Raw genomic sequence first — 24,665 nt, 5'->3', positions numbered from 1 at the left:
AATGAGGGAGAGGGATGAACCTAGCTTTTGACTTTAAAACAACCTGTGGATGGGGCTTTTCTCTCCTACCCCTCCAACTAATTTATAACTTATTCCAATATCCAAATATCCTTATCTCCTGATGTACAACATCCTGAGAATATGGAAAGATAAGATATGAAAGAACATAAATGCCTACAAGCCAGAGACCGAGGTGACTAAGTAGAGCTCAGACTGTAGAAGCAGCTATGGAAAGGTTAGGAACCAATCCAGGCCACTGAGAAGTGCTGAAGAGGATGAAGGTGACACTGCCAATAATAACCTGTACCTTTTACTGAGCAACTATAACTAGTTATATATAAAATAATTGCATTTAATCCATAACACAATCCCAATGAAGTAGCTACTTCCTTATTTTCACAGAAGAGGAAAATACAGTTCAGAGAAGTCAAGCAACTTGCCTAAGGTCAAAGAGCTGAAAAATGATGTGAAGTACCAGCTAGTTTGGTGATATAATTACTTATTTTCCTCCTGTTAAATATTAAAGACAAATTATGCTTTTAAATTCCTAAACCTGTGACATCATGAAAAAAAACCAGAAATAACCTATGGTTAATGGCAACATACGTGAAAAAAGTAAGCAGTCTTCTATGTTCTCTTATTTATAAAATTCTATATACTAATACAAAAGCCACCATTCATTAAAAAGTTCTGTAATATTTAAATCAGACTCTTTGAGTATCAGCATAGTTAAAAGCAACTCTGGTAAGTCCTACTTAACAAGTAAACTCTTAATTAACTTTTATAAGAAAGATATTACCACATGTTTGTTGAGACCTAAAACCTTAGTCACCCATGACTTCTGTCTCTTGCTTCAATGCAATCTGTCGACAAACCCCATTAACTTCACCTTCAAAATAAAGCCAAAATCTGTATTGCTCATTACATTTCCTGCCTCACCCCAGCCCAGGCTGCCTGAAGGCCTCCTACCTGGTCTCTGACCCACCACCCTTCACTGATCCTTTCAAAACATCAATCTCACTATTTCACTCCTCTGCCCAAAACTCACCTACCTACATAGAATGGCCTGCAAGGCCCTGCGTGACACCGTTCTTCTCTGCCAACACCACGTTGGTCTCGGCCTCATCTCTTCACATCCCCTGATCTCCTCAGCTCCAACCGCGCCGCCCTTCTTGCAGTTCTCTGCCTGACTCAGGGACTCTGCACAGCCTGTCCCTCTGAGTGGGGCGCTCTTGCCCCCAGTTATCCACATGGCCTGCTCCCTTTCCTCTGCCAAGTCTTTGCTCAAATGGTGCCTGCTCAAGGCCTACCCTGACCACCACATCTAAGATTGCACCACCCATCCACTTACCTGCTTCGTTTTTTCCCACAGCACTTACACATCTTCTAAAATACCTCATGATTTATTTATACATTAAATTTATTCTCTGGCTGCCTCCACTACAGTGCAAGCTCTATAACAGGAGGGAATTTTCTATTCTGTACAAACGGTAACATGTGTAGGCCATATTCCATATAGCCTCCTATGACCTCTAGGTAAGGAGAAGATGGCACAGAGAATTTGTTTTCTTTGAGGCCATGGCCACAAAGAAGGTATGTAGATATTCCAGATGTCAGTGACAACATGGATGCCTACATCCCGGGCACTGCTTCACCTCCAGATCTTAGCACAGTACAGAGGCTTGATAAATATTTATTGAATGAATACATTAAATAAGCATTATAAAAACCTTGCTTTTTCAAGAATATGATAATGGCAAAGAAAAACTGACCTAAAGTCTAGGAATATCTTACAGACTGCCTCTCCCCATCCCACATAAAAAATGAATCACACAATTGTACTCTGATACTATTAGAATTTCCACTGCAAATTTCAGTAAAGCAAAAATGAAAATAGTACGTGAGATTAGATAAAAATCATTAGGCTAGCAAACAATGCTATGAGCAAGATCAGTAAGCAGAAAAGGGGAACTCCAAACCCCTTCATATGACATACAATTTTGTCCAATCTGGCTGACCTACAAAAACCTGGCCTTAAATGAGGAGGTCACCAGGAATGAACTATTAAGACACAAGCAGCTTGTACATGTCACCAAAAGCAATCTACAAAAATACAGGTTTGACTTTCACATTTCTAGTATAGCTATCATGGTTTTATTTGTTTGCTTTCATTAAGGAATACCAATCATCAAGGCAGTACTTCTTGGAAAAGTAAAGCACTGGTAAATGCTTTTAAGTCAGTCAAGAAAAGGAATGTAAAAGAAAATATTATTCATATTATACAGTATATGTCTAAATTTATCTTCTCTTATCTCTTTTATGTTTAATCAGGAGTTACAGATTTAAATAACTTCAACACTTTTACCATATGGTTCCTCCATAATATTAGCAAGTGATAATTACAACATACCCTAACTTTCAAATGTTAAATATCCTATACTTAGCTTACTTCTGTTAAGATTACTAATTATCACTTTTATCATTGTATCTGTTTCCACCACAAAAACAAGTGATTTTTCAAAAATTTTAGTCTATCAACAAAAATTACGACTTGGTAAAGATTAAAGAAACATTAGTTACAATAAGGGATATGATCACCTTGTGAGGACAAACAGACAATAGGTCTCAAAATACAACCAATTCCAAAAGGTGACAGTATTGGTATTATCCACTTTCCTTGCAAAGTTTTATAACAATTACTATACCTCCCTTCCGTTACTCTTGAGGAGCTCTGGGGAAGCTGAGGCAGGCACTGAATTTGTAACTGGAAGATGCAGAGGTGCCCCAGTTCTACCTGTGAGACAAAGAGAGAATCATTTCACCATCCCGAACCACAGCTTCATCTGTGAAATGAGGACAGTAGCAATACCTATCACTTATTGAGTACTGACTATGTGCCAGCCACAAAACAGCCTAACAGCAATACCAATTATAATTAAAATAATGATAACGATACCAAGTTAATGCTTACTATGTGCCAAACCTTGTTCCAAGTACTTTTAAAATACTGACTCATCTAGTTATCTTTAACAACCAACCCCATGAGATAGATACTATTACCCCCATTTTACAAATGAAGAAACTGAATCACAGAGAGGCTGTGTTACAAGGTCACACAGCTCTTGAGTAGCAAAACTGGAAACAAACTCAGGGAGTCTGGCTTCAGAGTCTGTGTTCTTTATTAATTTGCTGCAGTACTTTACACCTATTTTCTCACTAATAATTCCAGCAATGTAGATGATAATACAAACCACATGTGACACATAAACGGAAGAACAGAGAAATTAAGTAACATACCTAACATCCCAACTAATAGGTCGCCAGCAGAGCTAGGATATGCACCAGGCACTCAGGCATCAGCCAGACCACACAGTTAGACTACTGCATGTAATACTGCTATAAAGCTTTGGTCCCCAACCCCCAGGCCATGGACCAGTACCGGTCCACAGCCTGTCACGGACCAGGCCGCAAAGCTCCACCACACCCCCCACTCCCAACCCATCCGTGGAAAAACTGTCTTCCATGAAACCCATCCCTGGTGCCAAAAAGGTTGAGGACCACTGCTGAAGGTTTTCACAGAAGAGTCTAGAAACAGGCCCCAGTTGGCCTATGAAGGATGAATCAATCACATGGAGGACAGAAAGGACAAAGAACAGAAGAAACACAGCAAAGAATATGGAATAGACAAACTGCTCTCATCCTCACACAACTCCGTAATTCACCAGATCCTGAGGCTCATGACATAGTTACTCCAGTGTCAGCAATCCTGTCCCAGTACAGATTTAGATAAGAGCTATCACAGTGCCTGCTAGACAGATAACTGGTACTTGAGATATGCATTAATATCACTAATAAATAAATACAACCACTGAATTAAGCAACATTGAAATATACTAAATTCCAGATTTAGAAACTGTTGGGAGGTTAAGTGCCATAAAATATTTTTTTAAGGTTCCTGAAATCAGTTGCATCAGTGTTCCAAATGTAGTGGCAGAGGTACAACGATGACAGCACAAGCAGCTCCGCAAAATTTTCAACCTGTTCATATGTTATAAAACAGAGGGTTTGGTTTATTATTGACCATAGTAACACAAATATCAAAAGGCAATCACGTAGTTATTTTATGATAACATTGCCCAAAACAAGTACACAACTTTTGTTTTACTGTACACGCATATACACACATCCCACTTGTTTCATCATTTCGTCACCATGAATCTTTTTACCCTGTAAGTCCAATTAATCCATAGTTTGATCACTCACCTTATTTAGCAAATAGCAATAGCATCAAACAACTGTGCCTTTCCAAATTAGGTTAACTTCCCAAGCTAACTGAAGCAGAGAAAACCACTGACAAGTTTGTAAAGGCCTGGGTTGCTTGTGAGAAAGCCAGTTTTGCAAACACACAGTATAGTACAAAGGACTGATGGTGTCAGGAGGACCCCTTGTGGTGAGTGTGAATTCCTTCTACAACCTGTGTTTCTCAGCTATAAAAAGCAAAAAATCAACAATATACACTTTAAATTATCCCTCATTATGGCCTGAAAAAGCAAACCATTTCTACATCTTGACTCTATACTAGCAGCATCTAGTATGGATCTATCCCTTACTACCGTCACATTCCAAGCAACAGATATAAATAAGATACCTTCTTTTCTTTCCAAACAGCCATATAGTGGTTGGCTTTCTTTGTAAATTTCCTTACTCTATGCTTTTGGTTTTGTTGTGCTGGCATCAATGGATATCATTCCAGCTTATCAAGAAATTTATGGGCCGGTCACAGTGGCTCACGCCTGTAATCCTAGCACTCTGGGAGGCCAAGGCGGGTGGATTGTTTGAGCTCACGAGTTCGAGACCAGCCTGAGCAAGAGCGAGACCCTGTCTCCACTAAAAATAGAAAGAAATTATATGGACAACTAAAAATATATACAGAAAATATTAGCCGGGCATGGTGGCCCATGCCTGTAGTCCCAGCTATTTGGGAGGCTAAGACAGGAGGATCACTTGAGCCCAGGAGTTTGAGGTTGCTGTGAGCTAGACTGATGCCACGGCACTCTAGCCTGGGCAACAGAGTGAGACTCTGTCTCAAAAAAAAAAAAAGAAAAAGAAAGAAATTTATGGATTTTTTTTCCAGTTCTACCTGAAAATTTATATCATTAAAAAATGTTAAAAACAATCTAATACCCATGATGATGCATACTATTTTTTAAAAAACAGAAAAGTGTTGGTGAGGATATACAGAAACTAAAACCCTCGTACATTACTGGTAGGAATGGTACAACTGCTTCAGAAAACAGTATGGAAGTTCCTCAAACAAGTAATACTAGGAACTACCATGTAATTCAGCAATCCCACTTCTGGGTATATATACAAAAGAATTGAAAACAGGGTCTCAAATAGATATTTGCATACCCATGTTCATAGCACCAACATTCACAATAACCAAAACATGGGACCAACCCAGGTGTCCATCCACAGATGAAGGGATAAACAAAATGTGGTATATGTACACACATACATACAACAAAATATTATTAAGCCTTAAAAAAAGAAGGAAATTCTGGCACATGCTACAATATGGATGAACCTTGAAGACATTATGCTAAGGTGAATAAGCCAGTCAGAAAAGAACAACTACCATATAACTCCACTTATATGAGGTATCTAAAGTAGTCAAATTCATAGAGACAGAAAGTAGAATGGTCACCAGGGGCTGGAGGGAGAGAGGAAAAGGGAAGCTATTGTTTAATGGGCATAGAGCTTCAGATTTTCAAGATGAAAAAATTCCAAAGATCTGTTTCACAAAAAATGATATACTTAAAACCAATGAACTGTACGTTTAAGAACTGGTAAATTCTATGTTGAGTGTTTTTTATTTCTAATCACAATTTTTAAAAGTTCCAAAAATATTAAAACCATTTAAAAAGAGTGAATCTCATTTATATTTTACAACAAACCTGCAAATATGATATACTTAGGTTATTAAGTATGAAATGTCCAATTTCCTTGAGTACTAAATTTGACAGCTGATATCTCTGACATTTCACATTGACACTACTTGTTTTATTTTTATTGTGAAGGTATATCCTTAGTCTCTCAAACACATGGTTTGGCTTGTGATTATCTTTCAAATTTTTTTTTAGAGCAATTTTTGTGAAACTATGGATAAGCCAAAAATTTGTGTTATTTTTGAATACGAATTCCGTCGTGGAACCAATGCAGCGCAGATAGCTCAAAATAGTAATGAAGTGTTTGGGAAGGATGTGGCTAACGAATGCACAGTGAGTCGATGGTTTGAAAAGTTCCCTTTTGGTGATTTTAACCTTGAAAATGAGTCACATGGGTGACATGAGACAGGTGGATAATGATGAGCTAAAAGCTGTAGTGGAAGCGAATCCATCTCAACCTCCTCAGGAATCAACAAAGTTTGACATTACTATTCCAACAATATTAGACCACTTAAAACAAATCGGCAAGGTAAAGAAGCTGGATAGATGGGTACTGCATGAATTAAAAGAGTGTCAAAGGAGAAATCGACTCAAAGCTTGTCTTTCTTTGCTGTCACAATATAAAGGTGAATCATTTCTACACCATATTGGTACATGTGATGAAAAATGAATTCTTTTTGACAATTGCAAGCATTTGGCACAATGGTTGGATAAAGATGAAGCGTCAAAACACAGTCCAAAGCCGAATATTCATCAAAAAAAAAAGCTAATGGTGTGTGTTTGACGGTCCAGCGCTGGTATCATCCACTACAGCTTCATGAAACCTGGTCAATCGATTACAGCAGATGTATACTGCAACCAGCTGGACGAAATGAGGATGCCTGCAATTAAGCAGCCAAGACTGGTCAACAGATACAGGTCAATCCTCTTGCAAGATGACACTGTACCACATGTCACACAAACAACACTGCTCAAACTACAGAAGCTGGACTTGGAAACTCTCTGTCATCCACTGTATTCACCAGACCTTGCACCAACTGACTACCACTTCTTCTAGGCTTTGGACTACTTCTTGCAAAGAAAAATATTCAATTTTCAACCAGCTGTGGAAAACACCTTTCGTAATTTCATTGCCACTCACTCTCCAAGCTTCTTCGCTGCTGGCATAAACTAGCTACTGTTAAGATGGTAAAACTGTGTTGATAGTTCAGGTGCATACTTTGATTAATTGTACTGCTTGTTTGAGATAAATAATAAACTTTTGATTAGAAATCGGAATTTCATATTTTATGACCTAAATATATCTATTTTTATAGATAAGGTGAAAAGCTTCAAGAGATTAGGAATAAGCCTAAAGTGAAAGAGGCAAGAAAGAGAGACAATAACCAGTCATGGACTAAGGGCTTAAACTGGCCTAGCACTGTACGAGGGGGCTTTATGTGTATGCTTTTAAAAATGTAAACCCATAATAAACTTTGAGATAATTACCAATATTACCATTTTCAAGAAAAAGAAAACTGAGGCTTAGACAGGTAAAGGACTTGTGATACAATTAGACTTTGTAAAAGTAAAAAAGTCAAAGCCACATGCAACTCCAAAGCTGAAATCATTTTATCTTTTCCACTGCCTTAAATTTGAAAGGTCCATTCAGCCTGTTTTTTGTTTTTTTCCTTTGAGACAAGGTCTTGCTTTGTCACCAAAGGTGGAGTGCAATGGCATCATCATAGCTCTCCGAAAACTCAAACTCTTGGGCTCAAGTGATCATCCTCCCTTAGCCTCCCGAGTAGCTGAGACTATAGGCACATGCCACCATGCCCAGCTAATTTTTCTATTTTTTGTAAAGACAGGGTCTGGCTCTTGCTCAGGCTGGTCTCAAACTCCTGGCCTCAAGCAATCCTCCCACCTTGGCCTCCCAAAGTGCTAGGATTACAGGTGTGAGCCACCGAGCCTGTATGTTCACTTAATTTCATGTATTTCCTGAATCCTAAACTCTGCCACACAGTATTAGTGTGTGACTCCAGGTATGTTTGTTTTTTTATTTTTTAAACTTCTCCTTATATCTTAGTTTTCTCATTAGTTAAATAAAGTTTAAAATGGCATTGACCTTTCACAGTTGTTATGAAAATTAAATATTATAAACATAAAGGGCTTTAAGAATATCTTGGACATAAAAAAGGCTCCACATCATTACTGTTTGCATCTTTTGTGCTTGTGCAATAAATTAAGCACTAGGGAGCCCAAAATAATTAGAACAGATTCCTATTCCCTAAGGAGTTCACAACTCACGAGAAGACAAGTACATAAATTAGAGTACCCATAGTTCTAGCTACTGGTAGATTGGTCTAATAAACCTCTAATACACTACCTCTAAGGTTTAAGGCAGTTTGAGGCTTAAGTAACTGACAGGTTTATCATACTGTAAAACTGAGAATAGCCTACATGCTCCATAGGAGGGGAATCAATAAATAAAGCTTGGAACACCAAAGTGAATGACTATGCAAGCATTTTAAAAAAGAGTGTTTTCTGAAAATTTTTCATTGACACTGAAAAAATACTTACTAATGAAAAGTAACGGCCGGGCGCGGTGGCTCACGCCTGTAATCCTAGCACTCTGGGAGGCCGAGGCGGGTGGATCGCTCAAGGTCAGGAGTTCGAAACCAGCCTGAGCGAGACCCCCGTCTCTACTAAAAATAGAAAGAAATGACTTGGACAGCTAAAAATATATATAGAAAAAATTAGCCGGGCATGGTGGCGCATGCCTGTAGTCCCAGCTACTCAGGAGGCTGAGGCAGTAGGATCGCTTCAGCCCAGGAGTTTGAGGTTGCTGTGAGCTAGGCTGACGCCACGGCACTCACTCTAGCCCAGGCAACAAAGTGACACTCTGTCTCAAAAAAAAAAAAAAAAGAGAGAGAGAAAGAAAAGTAACATTATTAAAAACAATAAAGCAGCTCCCATCATAAAATGCAAGGAGTTTCAAGATGTATTTCTAAATAATTTTTAAAAAGGTACAGAAGAGCCGGGCGCGGTGGCTCACGCCTGTAATCCTAGCACTCTGGGAGGCTGAGACAGGTGGATCGCTAGAAGTCAGGAGTTCGAGACCAGCCTGAGCAAGAGCGAGACCCCGTCTCTACTAAAAATAGAAAGAAATTATCTGGACAACTAAAAATATATATAGATAGAAAAAATTAGCCGGGCATGGTGGCGCATGCCTGTAGTCCCAGCTACTTGGGAGGCTGAAGCAGAAGGATCGCTTAAGCCCAGGAGTTTGAGGTTGCTGTGAGCTAGGCTGACGCCAGGGCACTCACTCTAGCCAGGGCAACAAAGCGACACTCTGTCTCAAAAAAAAAAAAGAAACTTAATTTATGATCATAACTAAGTCGTAAGTTCAGTGAAGCTAATTTTTATTTACTGTGTGCATTCTAAAATTATTTCTAGCATTTTAAAATATAACTGTACCCTACCGTTATAGCTCATTAAAAAAGAGCTAAGGACCATAATCTTATCAATATCAGAAAGAATATTTTCTTAATTTAGAAAGCTCACACAACTATTTTTCTCCAGAGCTACAAAGCTTGAACAACACAGAAGAATCCTAAAATAATTTAACTTTTAAAACATTTTCTATTTATAGCTAATTATATAACCTCTATAATATATGATCTCATTATACAAAGACAAATGTCATTATAAAGCCTTTAGGACATGAATAAATCAGATTACATAAATCAACCAAAGATTCCAAGATTATACGTTTTCAGAAACATTGTCTATGCTGAAATCTATTTCACTTTAATTTCCATATTTAATCCTGACAGATTTTAATCCGACTAGAAAGAAAAATCAAGCTCGAGTGAGTGTACATATAATATGTGTACATACATTAAAAGTCACCTTTTTCTTCTCTTTTTAAACTTTTTTCTTGAACTATAATTTGCACACAGTAAAAACGTCAGCTTGATGAGTTTTGACAATCACATTCAGTTGTGCAGCCACCACAATGAAGACACATACTATTTCCATCACCCCAAAAGTGTCCTCATGCTCTTTTTTGTTTTTTTTTTTTTTTTTTTGAGACAGAGTCTTGCTCTGTTGCCTGGGCTACAGTGAGTGCCATGGCGTCAGCCTGGCTCACAGCAACCTCATGCTCTTTTGAACTCAAATCTCTCCTCCCTCCCTCAGCCTCAGGCAACCACTGATGTGAACTCTGATCTTACAGATTTGCCTTTACCAAAATGTTACATAAATGGAATCATAGTTACATCGAGTTTTGTGTTTTCACTTGGAAGACTGCTTTGGGAATTCACCCATTTTGTCATCTGCGTCAGCAGTTTATTCCTTTTTATTGATGAATAGGATTCCATTGTATAAGTATACCAAAATCTGTTTATCCATTCACCAACTGATAGACATTTGAGTTGTCTCCAGTGATTATAAAGCTGTATAAATATTGATATATGTCTTTGTTTGGACATATGTTTTTATTTCTCTCAGTTAAAGACCTAGGAGTAGAATTTCTGGGTTGGATAAGTGTATGTTCAACTTTAAAAGAAACTGCCAAACTGGTTTCCAAAGCGATCACAAAATTTTGCACTCCCACCAACAAAGTATGAGAGTTCTGTTCCACAACCGTGTTACTTGGCACTGTCACCTTCTCTTTGGTTTTAACATCAGCCGTTTTGATAAGGTTGCAATGGCATCCCATGTGGTTGGTAATCTGCATTTCCTAATGACTGCTGATGTTGAGCATCTTTTTGTATGCTAATTGTTCAAATCTTCTGGCCATTTTCTAATTGAAATGTTTATTCAAACACCTATCCTTTTTAATAGATAGTTTATCAAAGAAGGAACACTAAAAAGTTTGGGTATTTTGTTAAGCCATTTAGAATTCATGAGTACTAGACAAAAATATCTCCTTGCCACCTCAATTCACAACACAGTCTGTCCCCCTAAAAAAAAAAAAAAAAAAACTATTATGTGCAAAGACAGGTAGAAAGAAAACACACCCAACCCCTCCTGCTCTCCTTTTCTCTGAAGGTAAGAATCCTATGGAGAGTTGTCTGCCTACTTTTAGGGTCAGGAAACTACAGTTTTCCCGGTTTTTTACAAGTATTTGATAAAATCACATTATTCCCTCAATATTGAGCCAGGAACACAAGTGACTGAGAATTACCTGCAATGCTTTACAGAAACAATGTTAACACATTTTAACATGGTTGATATATTTGAAAAGTGTAATACTGGAAAGGGTCATTGACAGGTCAGTAGGTGGCACTATTCTCCTCTGTTAAATATGACCCCCTGCCTGTGCATTACGGCTAAGTGTAAGGGCTAAGCTTTAATGTAAGGAAAAGGAAGCCTTGATACTGTCCCACATGGAACCTTAGACTGATTTCTTAACTTCTTTAATCCCAGTTCTTATCAGTAAAATGGGAACAGTAATCTCTACCCGAGTTGCTGTAAAGAATTAAATCAGATTCAAATTCACACAATGACACATAAATAACAGCTATTATGATTATAACTATTTCCTTCACTCTTAATTCCTGAATCTCAAATGAATATAAGACCAGAAAGATGTGCCCTTCACAAAATTTTGAGTAAAAAGTCAAAATTTCAGACAGCAGGTAACACTGGTACACAGCAGACCCTCTGAATTGAAGGTAGGGCCCTGCCCATTGTAATCCCAGGTGTTTACATAAAAGGCACACTGGAATCTGCAATCATGAAGGCATTTATTAACATTCTGCCTCAGCATTTCAAACTGAACAATGCTTCTCTTCAAAAGAACCGATCCATTAGCTCTTGGTGTTTCAGTATCTCAATATTGATGGCTTACTTTTCCTCTATGCCATGTAGATGAAAGTTGTGCTTGCAAGCCTCAATGACATGTTTTCTAACTCCCCTGCTTGCCCTCTCCCCAATTTAGCTAAACACATAGCAGTCTTCTTAAAATTCCTGTTGTCAGGCCTGGCGCGGTGGCTCACGCCTGTAATCCTAGCACTCTGGGAGGCCGAGGCGGGTGGATCGCTTGAGGTCAGGAGTTCAAGACCAGCCTGAGCAAGAGTGAGACCCCGTCTCTACTAAAAACAGAAAGAAATTATATGGACAGCTAAAAATATATATATAGAAAAATTAGCCAGGCATGGCACATGCCTGTAGTCCCAGCTACTCGGGAGGCTGAGGCAGAAGGATTGCTTAAGCCCAGGAGTTTGAGGTTGCTGTGAGCTAGGCTGATGCCACAGCACTCTAGCCCGGGCAATGGAGAGAGACTCTGTCTCAAAAAAGAAAAAAAAAAAAAAAAATTAGCTGGGCATAGTTGCCCTAACAACTTGCTGCTCAGGGGGCTGAGGCCTGGCACAGTGGCTCACACCTGTAATCCTAGCACATTTGCGAGGCTGAGGCAGAAGGATCACTTGAGCCCAAGAAATTGAGACCAGCCTGGGAAACAGTGATACCCTGTCTGTACAAAAAAAATTTTCAAAAAAAATCAACCAGGCATAATGGCATGCACTTGTAGTCCTAGCTACTGGGGAGGCTGAGGCAGGAGGACTGTTCAAGCTCAGGAGTTGGAGGCTGCAGTGAGGTATGATCACACAACTGCACTCCAGCCTGGGCAAACAGAGTGAAACTCATTCCCTTTAAAAAAAAAAAAAAAAAGACTCTTCAACATATAGGTTCAAGAAATCTGAATTCCAGTTCTAGTTTTATCACTAACCGGTTTGGTCACTGTGAGCAAGTTATCCATTCCCTCTTTATTTACTTCCCTTGAAGACATTTATGAAAATAACTAAACTACACTTTGCTTAGCTTATGGATGGTATCAAACAGCCAACTATATAGCCACACAATTTTTTATTACATTTGCTATTTGTAAGAAATGTGTCCAATCCTAAAAATAATGCAGCTACTATACGTCCAGGTAAAACTTCAAACTCTAAATGCAAAGTTTCCTTTACGATTTGGTGCTACAATTTCAAACAAATCACTCCCATCAAGTTAACATTAAGAGCTCATCTGACAAAAAGTACTAGTAAACATTTTTTAAAGGCAAGGATTAAAGCCCACTAAGGAAATTTTAGATAAAAGAAAGCAAAGCAAAACAATTAAAGGTTTATCCCTTCAACTACACAACCTAACCATGGTGGTGGTGTTTATACAACCTAATTGTGGTGGTGGTATTTGGGAAAACCTCCTCCTCTTTGTGATTTATCAAGTCAGTATCTTTAAACTCAAGAGTATCTGCGGTTATTTTTATTCATTTCAACAAACTCTATCTTTATTGTGTGGCACTTTAAGCTTTACAGATGACAGCAGTTCCACAGTAAAGACCTAAAGAAAGCTTGTGTGTGAGCATCCCAGAATGCCAAAAGCCACACCATCCTCTACAAACAGACCCATGTTCTGCAAGGACCATGAGGAGGGCCACTCTAATGAGCTGAAATTGAAACAGGTTAAACACTTGGAGACACTAACTATTGGTGCTATGGAAGTACATGGACACATCTCTGCCCTCACCTTACCTACAGTGCAGAAAATGGTGCTAATGTCCATCCTCCTTTCCCAGCATGTGTGACACTCCTTTCTCATGGTGATCCTACAAACTTCCTTGCCCTTCTACACATCCTGCCCACCTAGCCTTCCTCTGCTTGACCTTTAAGTGCTCTCCAGGGCATCCTTTCCTTTATACTAAGTATTTCTGAGGCAACTACCCTCCATAGCCTCAGCTATTTCTGAACTCCTGAGGAATAACAAATTTAAACTTCTAGCCCACAACTCTTGCTGAACTGCAAACCCATATATCCAACTGCATACTGGACCCTTCCACCAGAATACTACTATAGACTAGAGGTCAGCAAACTTATTCAGTAAAAGGGAAGATAGTAATTATTTTATCACCATGTAATTTGAAAACAGTGTCAGCCTGGGCATTAGGAAATCTGACTTGTTAGCATTTAGAAAAAAACACTATTACTTTTAAAGAAAAGAAAATCCAAACTCCTTAATATGACCCTTATTGATCAAGCCCAGTCTAACTCTCCACTCAAACATCTCTTACCATTGTCTATGAATCCTATACTCCAGCAAAACTTAATTATTTTCAAGTTTACAGAATAACCTGTACTTTCTCTCATACCTCTATGTCATCTGCTGCTCCCTCCATCTGGATCTTCTTCTCATTGCTAAACGGGATGCACATGTGGTGGGAATCACCCCCTCTACCCCCAGATTAGATGCCTCTCTCCTGCACTCACATGGCATTCTTCACTCAACACAGGTATTAATATTTACTCAGTGATTAACTGACCGAGTCATGCATTGCACAAGGTATTGGATATGCACAGCAGTGAACAAGAGACATGGCCCTGTCCCAAAGGAATCTTGTGGTATAGCTTCCTGTTTAACACACTTATTACAGTGGATGTTAAATCTTGCCTTATCTGTCTGTGTCTTCCTCTAACTAAACAGCAAGAGTCAAGGGACAGTGATAGGCTCTTTCAGCTCTGCAGTTTCAGGGTGTACACACCAGGTAAATAATTTAAGCACTATTAAATAAAACCAAAGTGAAGGTCAAAAAAGCTCCAGGTAGTTGAGTTGGAAGCACTTGTTCTTTATGTGTTGCCTTTTTTGCCTTTTTATTGTTAGAGATATAAACCTAAAAACATCATTTGTTGAAATCTTCAAACTCTCTTGGAACTGGCTTTCTTCTCTTTGCTAAATGCAAAGACAAACTCCCTGTTACACCCCAGGTCTGGGTTTTGTTCACCATTGTATATTCAATAGTATGCACTGTATCTAAAACAGCATCTAATGCACGTGATAATCAATAAACATTTACTTGATGCACAAATGACTGAATGAATAAATGAATGCATATGCTGGTTTGAGTGCCTTACTCCCATTCCGATAGCTGCTTTTTTGCTGAATTTTATGTATTTTAGGGAGAATTTAAGCAAGAAACAAAACTCTATTCTATCAACACTAGGCCTACTGCTCGCTTTTTTTTTTTTTTTACCAGCAGGCAACTTAATGCATGCTGTTCTAATTCTCCTATTTATCCCATGATTTTAATCCACCCTCATTAAAAATACAAACCTATGTGTTGTAACCATGACTGATAAAATACAAGCATGAAAATTAGAACTAGTTCAAATAGGTCATAAGGTAGCTATTTCCTAAGTTGTAAAATTAAAATGCTTAAATTCTTTTGCTCCAGATGGATTAAAAAAATGAAACTTGGCTTATTAAACAATCACATATGTTCTCAACTCTCTGAAGATATTTTTAAGATGGATATTCCCTACCCTTTATGCATGAATGAGTGTATTTTATGATAGGTATAGATAGATACTTGGGCTGCTCTGAACACTTTTCCCCTTCTAACCTGCAAACTAAAATTTTCCACACATCAAACACTCTAAATCTGTGCTTCATTATCACATAGAATATTTCCTTTCATCACCTTGCTTACAATGTTCTCATTTCAATGCACAATCCAATTTGGACAGCCCTCTATCATTCATCTCTCACCAACTTGAAATAATCATCCTGATCATCATTAACAGTAACAGTTTCACATTTGTGGAGTGTTTTGTATGTTAGCTCATTAATCCTCACAGCCCTAACTGGTTACTGTTATTTCCAACTTTACATATAAGGAAACTAAGTCTTAAATAAGCTTTCCAAGGTCATACAGCAAACAAGGAAGAGATCAGGGATTCAAATACTAGTTTATCAGCACTCAAAATCATGCTGCTAGTCTGGACTCTCAAGTTAACCATGCAGTATTATTGTTAAAACAATAAACAATAATCTGGGCTTTCCAAAGCAAGCATGACAATAAATTCTTTTCAGAGCTGAGTAACATTCAATACAACATATTGACGAATTATAGCCTATCTGGCTAGAATTAAACAAGTAGGCTGAGCCCCTGGGAAAGAAAATGTCTGTTTGATGCTAAGTGTCAAACAAGGCACAAACCCACTACTTCTTAAGCCATGAATGACATTCTGACAACCTCAGTCATTTGTCAAGCTCTCCAATGCCCAAACCATACAGATCACTTCATATGGGTTTCCTTTCTTCTAAGCGCAGTCTACCAGTAGTTTCTGCACTTAGACAAGCTGTAACCTGTATTCTAAAAGAACGCAGGCCAGAAGTAACTTTCTGAAAAACCAAAAAATATATCAAGAATGTGAATATGATTATGAAAATCGTCTGACCAAACAAAAGCTTCTTTATGCTTCAGAATAATTTTCTAGCCAAAAATATTCTAATACTACACTGTGGAGCTGCTCAAAGGTGGGGGTATTGCGTCTTCATCTCTAAGCCCATGCTTGGTACAGGTTTGCTATCTAACTGGTACTAAGCTACTGAATAAATGAATACATTAAGAGAAAAGAAGCTATAAAATTACAGAATTTTGAAAAACCAGTATCAACAATAAATTGCCCATTTTGTGTGCAGAGCAAATGACAACTGCTTTCCAGTTCTTAGATCAATATAAATCAGGGAATAATCAAGATTAGCCTTTAAATTCCCACAGTAGAAATAACTACATTCTTAGGAACTGTACTTGCTGAACAGCAGTTTGATTCTGCCCTAAAAAATAATTTATATGACTAGCCATGTACTAAAAACTGTATGTTATATCACACTATAAAAGAGGTATGATAATCTCTAACAGATGAAAACAATAGATTTAGAGAGGTTAAGTAACTTGGTCAACATCATACAGGGTACAAAGATCAGATCTGAATTCAACACACAATCTGTCCATAGCCTGTGCTCTTTACGACTGTTCTATTCTGCACTGCAAATAATAAATATCCCCACAAAATTCTGTGTGAAAGGCTTAAAATGTTAAAGAAACCATTCTACTAAACCTAACTTATAGGCACAGTCAATACTTTCAAGACAAGACAACCCTTCAATCATACTCAAAAGAACTAATGGCTATCATGGTACATGATAAGAGTCCTGTTTCTACCTAAGAAAGATACCACAAGAAACTATATGGGAAGAGACACCAGAAGTAGGATCTATCTACGAATCAAATTCAAGAAGTAATTAGGAGCAGCATCTCCTGTAGGAGCTAAGAGAAGTAACTGATCAAGGGATGCACAATCATTTGAGTATTATGGCCCAGCTGAAAGTGGTAATCATTACCTGAGCAATCGAAGCAGTTTCCAAAGTAGGAATAAGCACACTCCACCTTGTCTTTCCCCTTGAAAGTAATTAGAAAACCTGGACAGAATAACTGCAGAAGCTATGTGATGACTCTAAAAAGTAAACAACAGCAGGTGGATCAAGGAAGAAGACTGGACAAACTACTGCCAAATCCACAAATTAAACAAGATCCAGAGTGCCCTAACATCCAAAAAAGTAGGGACTACAATCCAAACTTGCTCAGCTTAGGAGGAACCAGGAAAATCTCAACGCCTCTGGAAAAAAACCAAGACAAGCCAATACTGAGATGACACAAGTGCTGGAATCATCCTACAAAGACTTTAAAACAGCTATTACACAAATAATCCTATAAACCAGCACACACACATAATAATTCTCTATGACAAATTCTTCTCCTCCCTTTATCTCTTAAACTCACTGGCTCTGCCTCCCACCCCTCGACCAAAACTTCTCTATCCAAAATTATCAATGCCTTCCATATTGCTAAATCCAATGGTCAATACTCGGATATTACTTGCCCTGTCAGCAGAAACTGACAAAGCTTATCACTTCCCTTGGTTTCCAGGACACCATCTTCTCCTGCCTTTCTTTTTTACCTCACAGGTAGTTTAAGTCCCTACAGCTGTTCTTCCTGTCCTCTCAAACCTGTTAATATTACAGTTCTCCAAGGCTCTGTCCTTTCTTCTCTTACCTATGCTTATCGCTTAGGCATGCTCACTTTAAATGCTATCTCTGCATTAACTCTAGCTCAGACCTCTTCCAAAATCCACATTTGTTAATCCAGTTGCCTGGCTGCGTTGGGCTGACTGTTGTCAACTTCACATCACTGTCACCACCTTCTACATTCTCCTAACCATCACAGAAAAGCCAGAACTAAGTTTCCCAGAAACCCCTTCCTGCAACAACTCAGGGTGAGAGTCAAGGAATAAGAGGCATTCATGCAAGATTGCAAAAATGAAAGAAAACTATTCTGTGGAGGCAGCCGCAGGCAGAAACATAGGTGCAGATAGAGGGGAAAAAAAGAATTCGCATATTTTGGCAACTAAGACCTAGAGCAGCGCCTACTGAGAATTCCCAGTGGCTTCAGAGGGACCCCAGGAACCACCTGCTTCAACCACAGCAGCAGTGGCTCCAATCGCTGAGATCACTGCTGATTCCAGATGAGCTCCCAGGAAGCACTCACGGTAAAGAGCTGCTGTCGTAACCTTCAACTCTTCAGCCCTTCCAACAGCAGTGAAGGGTTATATAATAATTCTTTGTATTAAAAAAAAGTGTCTAGAGTGGCTTCTGTTTTCCTGATCAAATCCTGATGGATACACTCTATGTTGGGACCAGCTTCTAGATCCCTTAGAGAAGTGAAGCATCATCAAAGATAAGTGAATAAAATGCCCAACAGACATCTCAAAGTTCAGGTACTGATCTTCCTCCCTCCAAGCCTTCTTTACACACAGTCGTCTCTATCTCAGTTTATAACAACTCCTTCCTTCCAGCTGCCCAGGCCAAAAATCAATGGATATCATCCTTGACTCTTCTCTTCCTCCCACACTCCCATCTCCCAATCCAATCTTGTCAGAAAATAATGTTGGCTCTTCCTGGCGAATATGCCCAGAAACCGTCCACTTTGCTCCATGTCCTCCACCACCACCTTGACTTGAGCCACCATCACCATTCACCCAAATGCAACAGCCACCTGATAGGTCCCCTGTTTCCACCCTTACAGCTCTAGTGCCTACTTCTCATCTCAACACTGCAGACAGAGTCAAATCTAAATCAGTATCATCAATTCTCTGCTCAAAACCCTAAATGGCCCCTCATCTTACATGAACCATGATTACTTAACCCATGTCTGACTGCAACAGGCAAAGAAATGTGTCAAAAAAAAAAACTTGTTTAAGCCTTTCAGGAAGAACAGTTACTCAAAAAGTTGAGGATAGTGGAAACATCACTGTCTGTTAAAAAACAAGGCAAATGATTTTGAATGGTTTTCCTTGGCTATTGATGAGTCAACAGATGTTACCAACATTGCTCAGCTGTTTATTCAAGGAGTTAATGCCAGGCATGAAGTGACTGAAGAATCAGCCTCTAAGAATAGCCCCCTGGAACTACAAATAAGAATATTTTCAAATAAGTTGAGAAAGCACTGAGCAAGTGCAACCTGAAGTGGAATCTGCTAAGATGTATGACAACTGATGGTAGTATTAATAAAAATATATTGGCCGGGCGCGGTGGCTCACGCCTGTAATCCTAGCACTCTGGGAGGCCAAGGCGGAAGGATCACTTGAGGTCAAGAGTTCGAGACCAGCCTGAGCAAGAGCGAGACCCCGTCTCTACTAAAAAAAATAGAAAGAAATTATCTGGACAACTAAAAATATATAGAAAAAATTAGCTGGGCATGGTGGTACATGCCTGTAGTCCCAGCTACTTGGGAGGCTGAGGCAGAAGGATCGCTTAAGCCCAGGAGTTTGAGGTTGCTGTGAGCTAGGCTGATGCCACGGCACTCTAGCCAGGGCAACAGTGAGACTCTGTCTCCAAAAAAAAAAATAAATAAATAAATGTGTGTATATATATGTATATATATATATATATACATACAGGAAGCTGAAGAAGGATAAGCTGGACAAATTTACAAATATTATGAAAATGTAAGTTTAAAGCCTATGGTTATTCACTGTATTATTCATCAACAGGTCTCTGTGGAAGTATTTGAATCTATCAAGTGTTACTGAACTATTAATCAATAGTGAACTTCATTAATTCTTGTGGATTTAACCATCATTAGTTCCTTGAATTTTTGTCATAAATAAAAGCTAAATATCTTGACTTGTCCTACCATATAGCAGTTAAATGGTCAGTGGTAGGTTTTACTATGACTTTTTGACCTCAGAGGCAAGACTGAAATTTTTTTTGAAGAGAAGATCCTCCCTCTATTAACAGTTACCAAACATGGAATAGCTTTGGAATCAGTTTTTGCTACAAACTTGATAAAGTTTCTTAATGAATTCACCCTAAATTTACAAGACAAAACAGTGCTTATATGAGGAACTTACACTGCAAGTGAAGTCACCTCAATGACAGCTGTTTGAATCAAACTGTCAAAAGTTAAAACAAGAAGCGAAATTTCCACTCCCAAGCAAATTTGCTGCACATATATTTTCTGAGTTCAAACTGCAGTTCAAACTATTGCATTTTTCGAACCCTGATGCAAGTACAAAGAAAATTTACATATTTCAAAATCCATTTAACTGTGTAATCGAGGTGCTTCCATCAATAGGAAGTGATTAATCTGCAATGCAATGACATGTTAAATGGCAATTATTAAGAAGAATCTAATAGAATTCTATAAATGCCTTCTAAGCAATGAATATACTCAATTAAAATAATATACTCCTGAACTGATATCAGTATAATTGGGAGTATCTACCAGTATGAAGACATTTTCAAAGATGAAATACATAAAATCTTCTTGCAGATGAGCATGAGATAAACATTTGTAATTGACATTGATAAGAGGGAACTCTAACATCAAAATCTAATTAAGCAAAATGTTATCCACTTCCTCCCCCCAAAAAGAATTCCGTTCTTCTCATTAGATCTGTATTACAAAAAATTGTACTCAATTATCATATTTTGAATTCTACCAATGGAAACTTGTGAAAATTTGTTTTCTTTCTTGTTATTTAAGTGCCTACATAATATCCTTGTTTTGCCTATTTGTCTGCAAAACATAAAATATTTACCATCTGCCCCTTTATAGAGAAGTTCACCAACTCCTATTTTAGTCAACTAAACCCCTAGGTCTTCTGCATACAGGTAGAGTTAAGACATGCTTCATCCATCTTTAACCTTCTCAGTGGATTTTCTTCTTAAACTAAGTCTGCCATTTTATATTTATTCCAGATAAATTTTACCTTACTGATTTTAGCACTTTATTACAACCTGTTGAAATATTTTAAAATTCTAATTCGAAAAATGAGCTGTCTCCCAGCATGACTCCTGTTCTTTATTCAAATCCCTGATAGAAACATCAGACAGGACAGGTCTCAACTATATACTCCTGCAGACATCCTCACCTGTGTGTAGACATGATAATATTTTAGTTTTGTGATAAATGATACTGCACATGGTTGCAACATAATCTTCTACCTAAAAGCAATAATAATTTCTTGAATCCCTAGTAATGACAGAAATAATAATTTGCTTTTCTAAGGCTCCTGCAGTAAAAGATTAATCTTGCCCAAAGAAAGTTGGCCCTTTGCCCAGCTCCTGGGAGTTAACCTCTAAGCCCTCAGAATCTCCTGCCTGACAAGGCCATCTTTGTTTACATAGGGACCTTAAATCACAGGATACCAGGCTTGACCTCTGGACAGGATGGAGATTAAGGTCAGTCATTCCTACATGATGACCTCCAATAAATACTCTGGATGGACACCAAGGCTCAGGTAAGCTTCCCTGGTTTGCAATACTCTCTGTGTACACATCATTGCAGGGCAAAATAAGCACTGTCCACACAACTCCACTGAGAGAGGACAAATGAAAGCTCACACCTGGTTTCTCCTGGACTCCTCCCTATGTGTCTTCCTTTTGCTGATTTTAGACTGTTTCATTTCACTGTAATAAACTGTAACCCTGAGTAGAACAGCTTTTCTTAGTTCTGAGTCCTAGCAAATCACTGAACTTGGCAGTAGTCCTGGGGATACCTCCCAAACTGCAGGCCTTTATGATTCACAACAAATATTCATCAATACTAACTAGAGCAGTGTTTCTCAACATGTGGGAACACTAGTAGTTTTTATTGTTTCCTTTTTTTAGAGACAGGGTCTCACTCTGTCGTCTAGGCTAGAGTGCAGTGGCTGGATCACAGCTCACTGTAACCTCAAACACCTGGGCTCAGGTGATCCTCCCGAGTAGCTGGGACTACAGACCTGTGCCGCCATGCCTGGCTAATAGTTTATATTTTGTTGAGGTAGAGTCTCTCTTTGTTGTTGCCAGGGTGGTCTCCAACTCCTGGCCTCAAGCAATCCTCCTGACTTGGCTTCCCAAAGTGCTGGGATTACAGGCATGAGCCACCACTACTAGCCAAGGGATGCTAGTTTAAAATCCAGGTGACCCGACCTTACATCAGATGTGATAATTCAACAACTCTAGGGAACAGCCCCAGAAACTTGCATTTTTAATATCCTCTCCTTAGTGATTCTTGCATACACTACAGGTTGAGCACCCCAAATTCGAAAATCCTAAACCCAAAATGCTCCAAACCTCAAAACATTTCCAGCACCAACATGACACTCAAAGGAAATGCTCACTGGAGCATTTTGGATTTCAAATTTTTGGATTTGGGATGCTCAACCAAGCATAATGCAAATATTCCAAAATCCGAAAAAATAAAAAATCTGAAACACTTCTGGTCCCAAGCATTTCAGATAAGGGGTATTCAATCTGTACTTTCAGAACCTCCAATGAGCCTGACATCTTCCTGAGGGCAGGGACCCCGTCTCTTTTTCAACAAATCCCCATCACCTAGTAGTGTTTGCCACAAAGTAGATGCTCAAGAGCTCCTCACAAAAACCCTTCAAATTTGATAACTAGGTGGGAAAAACTAGTACTATTTTAGTGTTTTAAAACTTACAATATATGAATATGTAAGTCTTATTTGTCAATTCTCAAATATCTAAGAAAATTTGGAAATAAGTAAGTGACTGGAAACCACAAGTTACTTGGAAAAAGTTTGGGAACAGATTCAATCATACCCATTTCTAACACCCATCTGTCCATAGTGGCAATTATTTCAATCTCCTCTCTACCATGTAATAGAAAAGTTGAGTTTCATAAGCTTTGTTCACACCCTTCTCACCTACTACAAGGGTCACATTGAGCTAAGTCAAGCACAGTCAAACTAAGTCAAGCTTGGTCAAGACAGATAAGATTCTCTTGAGAGGTCTCCCCCTAATTCACCATCAAATGATCATTTACCCTCTCTGGGTTAAGAGCTCTGAACCCTAAATTTAGATCCACTCCTAAAATTCTAGAATAAAAGGGGCAAAAATCCAGGGGAAAAGTCTGAATGCTTTCCAATAAAATGGTCAAAAAGGCAGATTCACAGGATAGATGAAAATCAAAGACATCAACTCTTTGCAAATTATATGATAAACCACGAGCTGTCAAAAATTAATCCACATGTAGACAACTTGCATTTAAACTAAGTTACTTCTGCTACCTGATTTCTAAAGTGAATTCCTTAGGATATGACTAATGCTATTTTTTCCAAACAGAAAGCAAAACTGCCACATAAACGTTGCTATGACCTAAGCAAAGTAGATTCGAAACTTTTTGCCTACATTGGAATCACAATTATTCCCAGCCTTAAATCTGAAGAGTATTATCTGAAACAGTCTAGACTTTTACTTTTGACTTCTACACCAACACTAGATTCCAACACTTCTTTTATCTTTGCCATTCATGACAGTGTCATTAACAGATGTCACAGTTTATCTCAACAGGAAAGGAGAAACTTTCTCAGAGATAATGCCATCTCCAACCTCTCCTCTCTCAATTCTACTCCATATAGAGCAGCCCTATCTCACCAAGTTCACCAAATCTCTGCAGGAATTGCTATTATCTGTAGTTTGTAATCCCTAAATTACATGTAATACTGACACCAAATATGAACCAATCCCGTGAGGGCTCCACAACATGAGATGAATTGGCCTGATGCTCATATCTTGACAATTCTTTAACTGGTGCTCTGCTTCTCTGGCTTTTGCTCACCTAAAGGCTCACGATGATAACACAATTTAGGGATTGTCTTACAGCTCACTATTCATACATTTTTAATCCCACTGAAGAAACTATACTCATTTCTGGTGTTGGCATACCCCACTTAAAAGTGACTCTCATGGTCTCTCATAGCCATGAGACTATTAAGATATGCTTAATACTCTATAAACTTTAGCTTTGTCTAATGTTCAATGGCATGCTGAAGACATTCACACCAGAGTTCCTGACTGGCCTTTTATGTACCAAAAATGTGTCTTGTTTTGTCTCATGGTGGAGGAGGGGAAGCCAGGAAAAAACATTTTAATTGTTGGCTGATACAGTGTAACTTAGAAAATAACTGCATGTGTTTACATTTTACTTGGCAGATTGGCATGTATTGCATTTAAAGTAAATTCCTGGGGTTTGGATGATTAGCTTTTCTTTACCACCACAAATCTTCAGAGTGCACCAGATGCATACAATCTAACAAGGAGTGGGTCCTCCTTCTGATTGAGGTTCCCTTTTGATAATCTAATGAAAGCGCTAAAATCCTCTCCTCACTGACAAACAATTCACATCCATACACAATTCTGCTTATAATTTCAAGGGTTCATGGACCTACAAGACAATGTTTCCTCCTTAAGGCAATGTTTCATCACTAGGATATTCCAGGAAAAATTTAAGAGCAAAAGAGCTTCACAAACTCATCACCAAAGGAGAAATCTGGGAGCCATTCTGGAATTACCCTGGACTCCTCTCTCAGCCCTGACATTTCCT

General features: G+C 38.5%; 1 protein-coding gene across 2 annotated transcripts in view; it reads right to left on the bottom strand.

Annotated features, from left to right (window-relative positions):
- Positions 1 to 24,665, bottom strand: part of PTK2 (protein tyrosine kinase 2) — a 258,855-nt gene that overhangs the window by 210,935 nt on the left and 23,255 nt on the right. The window contains exon 2 of one of the 2 annotated variants that reach the window (XM_045560796.1): positions 2,706 to 2,794. The gene's annotated coding sequence lies outside the window, so the exon portion shown is untranslated. The remainder of the gene's footprint in view (positions 1 to 2,705; positions 2,795 to 24,665) is intronic. The other variant, XM_045560797.1, reaches the window with a different exon arrangement.

The sequence above is a fragment of the Lemur catta genome, chromosome 9, assembly GCF_020740605.2.
Source record: "Lemur catta isolate mLemCat1 chromosome 9, mLemCat1.pri, whole genome shotgun sequence".
Lineage (NCBI taxonomy): Eukaryota > Metazoa > Chordata > Mammalia > Primates > Lemuridae > Lemur > Lemur catta.
Note: the sequence above shows the minus strand (reverse complement) of the source record. Positions and strands in the feature narration are given on the sequence as shown.